Here is a 6,000-nt window from a genome sequence, read left to right as displayed (position 1 = left end):
CATCTCTGGTTTTCACCTCTTCTAGATGATCCTTCAGTCTGGTTAAGACTACCATCAATGCCACAGTGAATGAGAGTCACACCTGCAAGCATGCCATTGTTCCTACTTGGTTGACCTGTCTGCTGACAGTGAGAAAAGCACTACAACTGCTTAGGAATAATCTGGAATGGCCAATAAAAGAGGCTCTGACCCATGAGAACAGGAAATTAGACAGGTAATTTATTCTGAGGACTCAGTCAAAGGCCCTTGTGTTCATCTCTCATATTGTATATGATCCTAGGATGAGCTTCCTAGGGACAGAGACACAATGGATTCTAAAGCTTCAGTAGACCTCTGAAGTAAAGTCACAAACTGTCTCCTTGTCTGGCTTACAATGTGGATATAGCTTGATAAATAAAACAACAACAAAATGTGTAAATATGTAAATGGGATGCAGTGTGCCCCCCCCCCCAACAGGATAGTAGGGCCTGCTGCTGCTTGACAGTGAGTCTCACTATGGAGAACAATAGTTGATAAAAATAACCTCAAACATTTCAAAGATGTTAATCCTCAAATTTGCATTGTGGTTTCACTTTCTTGACAGAATCCTTTAGTAAGTAGATGGAGACACTCTTTCCTGGGATTCAAAAGACATGAAAGGAAAAAAAAAGAAGGAAAACAAAAGAAAGAAGGAAGGAAAGAACACATTCCACACAGGAAACAGATAGGCATGAAAAAGAAATCTTATACTATATACATTATCACTACCACATGCAAAGACACATTATACACAAACACAAATGTGTCCAGGGACATACAGAGGCATGCACACACAAGCATAGACAGCTATCTATAGATATACACAGACCCACATCAATAAACACATAGGTAAGTAGAGACTTCACAGATACACATAGACATACATTCATATCGACATCCACACAGAGACATATAGACCAAAATGAACAGATATATCACTCACAGACATCACACACACACACACACACACACACACACACACACACGCACACACGCACACACACACAAACTGACACACAGAGACATAAGAGGAGATACATACATAGATAGTTCTGAGAACATCTAAAGAGAGATGTTCCCTCTAATAATTCACTTACTGGATATCTATGACTTTAATTTTACAAGTTAAAAGAAAAATCATTTCCTATGATATGATGTTGCATTGTTTAAGATGTATTTTTAAGATTTTGAATGGAGGGTGAGATCTTTTTCAAGTTCTTTCTGTCTTTTATTTTCTCATTGGTGGTATCTTTCACTGAGTAAACCTGGACAAAGACAGTGGATGAGCCACTGGCCTGACACACCATGTGGAGCCTGCCCTTTTAGAGCAAGTCAATGCCAAAATAGACAGCAAAGGAAAACTAAATCCAGCTTGAACAATACTGGCCCTAAAATAGCCATGGGGTTTGTGACCACAGCAGCAGGACAAGCTGCTGATCATTTGCCAGGATCTTTTCTTTTGGTTTGTCACTATTGAGTGATACAGAGGACATGAAGCCTCTGTCAAACATACAAGTACAGAACCCAAATCAGAGATACCAATAATAGTGCCTGGTGTAAAGCTGTCTCCTCTGAGAGAACTAATGAGCCCGTTTCTGCTGTGATCTTGAGGGGTTTGGATGAGGTATCTCCAGTATACCTGCTGGATGGAAGCTCCCCACCAGGGTTCCTTCATGTGCTCACTCCTTCATCCTTCCCAACAATCAGGTAGGTTGGTATCTCATGGTACACATAAAGAAACTGAAGTTCAGAGAGGAAACTGACTTCTTATCCATAGCAGTATAGCTAGAAAGTTTTTTAGGTGATCACTTGCATCTATGTGCTGAGCAGGAGAGAAACTGTTTCCTTTGACTGCCAGACATACTACCAAAATTATAAATCAGATTTTCATTTTCAAGCTAACAGAATCATGGGTGCAAAGAAGAAAGAGACTGATCCAGTCCAGAGTCCAGGATGGCTGCAAAGTACCTCAGAGAGACAGAGTTTAACTGGAGTTGAGGGAAGAACACAGAGAAGCAAATGGAAGGCAAACAAAGGCCATAGCAAGGAGAGGTAGGGGAGGAGCTGCATGCAGCTCTTCTTAGTGTTCCAGGCTGGCAGGGAGACATACTGACTAGAGTTCCATGTAATTGTAGATAAGCAGACTTAAGACTGAAGGAGGTCTCACAGTATAGTTTTGAAGCTCTGGATTTAAGAAGTCTTTGGAATTCCTTATCTTAACACAAAGGCAACAACAGATGTATGGGAGAGGTCAGTTCTCTGGATGCAGAACCCTAACCACCAAGCAGAGGGCCTGGAGGGCTAGGACAAAGAGAAGATAATTACAGGATTGAACTGGTTTCGTTGGAGGCAAAGCAGGAAATGAGTAGCCTGGCAGATACTCAGTCTATAAACTCTTGGTAAATCAAAGTAATTCATGGGAATAAGAGGTACAAACTGCTCTGTCTGCTGGAGAGGGACCACACCATCCTTAAATGGCCTGAAATCATGACACCAATCTGAACTATTTCTCCATCCACAACTAGTGGATGCATAATTGGGACTGATCTGTCTGTGATCATGGACAAATGGTAGGCCATCTCCTGAGGAGGAGCTTTTCCCCATAGGATCAGCTCCCTCCTCTAGGAACATGAGGTTTCAGTGGCGTGCAGGATGTATCCAAGGGTGTTGGAAATTACATAGCAACAAACTCTTCAGTGGTGTTTAAGGAACTGAAGCCTAGCAACTCATGAACGAGTCACAGGCACACAGGATCTCTGTGCATGAGACAGACAGTTATGGTTGTAACTGATTCAGAAATGGTCACATGATATTCATCCGGAAGATAACCCTAGGCTGAAAGTACAGGAAAACAGCCATGCCCGTTTTATTCATATTTTATAACCTAAAGCAAACATTTACTTAGCAATTCCACACTGCCTATCACCGTCTTAGACACTTCTGTAGAACGTAGAGTCATACTGAATGCAAATAAGATGTTAATTATTGCAACCAAACGATGTCTGTATCGTTAGTCTGTGATGAATTTTTAAGATACACTGGAGGGAGAGATAGAGTCATAATACAATTCTCTATGAGGGTTTTTGAAAGAGCGATCATTAAGGTCCGTATGCTTCTGTATTACAGGCAATAAGGTTTTTAAACTGGGACAGAAGCATACATCTTTTGGTCTGAGGTTCCCTTTGCAGCTGGAAAGTCCCTCTTCTCCCTCATAGGCTGCTTTTTCATTCTGACTCTAGGGGGAATAGCCTTTGAGTCACCAGGATGGCTTCTCACAGGTAAGACCTAGAAGATCACTGACATGCCTCCCCTGCTACTGAGAATCTTACTATCCGAGGACGGCATTAAAGGGATCTGATTAGAAAGTTAAATCTCGTCATCCTACCCGCTGCAGGGATGTTGTCTAAGCCCTGAACAATGATAGAAACAGGCACATGGTTTGGAGTCTCCAGCAACAACAACACTTTGGAAAAATAGTAGCAAGAAGACAATAGATAGCCATCTTCAGCTTGAAGACGATGACTCATGCAAATGAGTCATCCACAATCAGCGTGGTGGGTCTCAGGGGGACCAAGTTCTCAACTCAGGGAACACCGTGCCCAAGCTGCAGACCAAGTAAACAACACCAACTCCCTTTTATGATTCTAGGAAAAGAATCTCAGAAACTTTCGATGAAGAAATCAGAGAGGAGTGTGGCTGCTGTGTGCAAGTGGGGTGGAAGTCCGGGAGAGGAAATAGTCACGCAGGAAAACCAAGCAGTTTCCAGGCTTTTCCAGTCTCATTTCTGATGCTCTCGAGCACTGGAGCACAGAGCTCAACATGTGGGAAAATACCCTGCGCTGGTGTGAACACCTTGGTGACCTGAGTAAATTATGAGTTCCCAAGGCAGAAGTAGTGTCATCAGAGTGACTGTATATAGCTGGGCAAGCATTCACACCCTCCCCCCACCATTAGTGACAGCATAAATAATACACAAGCACCAGGCAGAGCCAAAGCTGCTCGACTAAAGTGTCTTTTTTGGTATTAAAACGATGAGTGTATTTTCCTTAAGAACCTTCTAGCAACATGTACAAATAAAGCCACACACAGTGACAAACTGTGCTGCTTGGAGTTTAGCTGATGACATTCTGTTATTGAAACAGGAAATGACTCAGCCTCAGCCAGACCAGAGAGGATCATATATTTTATTCTGTTTTGTTGGCTCATTTGGAAAAAAGAAAAAAGAAAAACCATCACAAGACAACCATGTTTGTTTTCTAAATAATATATATATTTGGAAAGGAGAAAAAAGTGAAAAGGAGTTTAAAGTTTTCAGATTTTTAATTTATTCACTCCAGCAAATAAGAAAGGATTCCTTGGTAAGCCATTTTTTAAATATTGAAAAGTAGGTTTTTCCCAAGACTTAGAGTCAAATGACAGGTTTGAGCTACAGAAGATATGTTTAATATTTTTAAAGGGGTTCCAGCCAGAAAACCTATCAGCACTAAATGGTAACATTCTGTAGTTAGTTGAAACCTGCTTTAATTAATTTAAAAATTAATTAAAATACATTACTCCTCTCCTTTTACCCCCTCACGTTTTCCTGTGCTTCCCAACTCCTTTTCAAACTGATAACCTCTTTTCATTATTGTTGTTGTTGCTATTGCATATATGTGGATTGCACAAATGCATAAATACAATCTTAAACTTTTCAGCACACTACTAAGTACCAGAGTTTTACTAATACATGATTTCTTTCTTCCTTCCTTCCTTCCTTCCTTCCTTCCTTCCTTCCTTCCTTCCTCCCTCCCTCCCTCTCTCCCTCCCTCCCTTCCTTTCTTCCTTCCTTTCTTTCCTAATTATGACCAGGACTAATCTGAAGTTCATCTTTGTCTACTAAATATTTGAGGCTGTGATAACTGCTAATCAAAATCAATTAAACAAACAAAAGAGCTAAACATGGGTCGAACACTAAACATTTCTATATAAATAACTAAAATATTTGACCTATTGAACACTAATAATAATAATAACAACTAAGATAATGGTTTTTAGAACAATGCTTTTACCTCTGAAATATGCTTAATTAGAAAGCCATATACTGCGTTCAGTAATTAGCAGATACTAATTCCCCCACTCAGAGCTCAGATGACTCAAACAGAAAGGCTTTCCGGTCTCTGAACTTAGATGTATGACATCTCTTGCCAATCACTGGCTTTCTTGGTCAGATAAATCTCCACCCTATCTTTTTTTTTTTTTTTTTTTTTTTTTTTTTTGCAAAGTGACTGTTACCGTTAGATGATGTCTTAGAACATGAAACCACAGCATGTCATGCCTTTGGCTTCTTTGTGCATGCAGATCAAGCAGGCTTCTCAAGGCAGCAAATGGATGAGACTCGAGCTCCCACTTGGAGTACACACTGCAGGCTTCTGCCTTGTTCTTTGTAAACGCATTGCCTCCTTTTCTCTGCCAGCTGAAATGCAGTCTGCTCAGAGATTAGAAAGCCTTGGGCTTTAAAAATAAAAGTGATTTTTTTTTCCATCCTCAAATCTCAGAATGAATAGTTTCCATCTGTAATTGTTAGTTTTTTATTTTTAAATAGTGAACTAAGAAACAGAATGTCTCATTATCTGTGAAGTGATTCAGGCATTTGCTGTGTACAGCTCTGTCAGTAGAAACACAACAGTCATTTTTCTCGTGGGGGAAGGGCAGAGCCTACAAAGACAGTTCCTTTTCTTTTCCTTCCTTTCAGCTAACTCTATATTGCCAGGTATCTGCTGTTTCCATACTCTGCATAGATCTAATTTAGGTATTTGAAAAAATACTCTAGACAGTATCCTGGATTGCCAGCTATGCAAACACGTGGTTGCAACCCTCCCTTTTAAGTCTGAAGTAGATTCTTTCTATAAATGTGTAAAAAATTGACTTTCCTAAGGTGTGGTTTGTGAAGCCTGTGAGCCTATTCAGGAAAACCACAGTTCCTGACAGGTCCTCTGTGTTATT

Source organism: Phodopus roborovskii, unplaced genomic scaffold (assembly GCF_943737965.1).
Source record: "Phodopus roborovskii unplaced genomic scaffold, PHOROB, whole genome shotgun sequence".
NCBI lineage: Eukaryota > Metazoa > Chordata > Mammalia > Rodentia > Cricetidae > Phodopus > Phodopus roborovskii.
The sequence above is the reverse complement of the archived record's forward strand: the minus strand, read 5'-3'. Positions refer to the sequence as shown.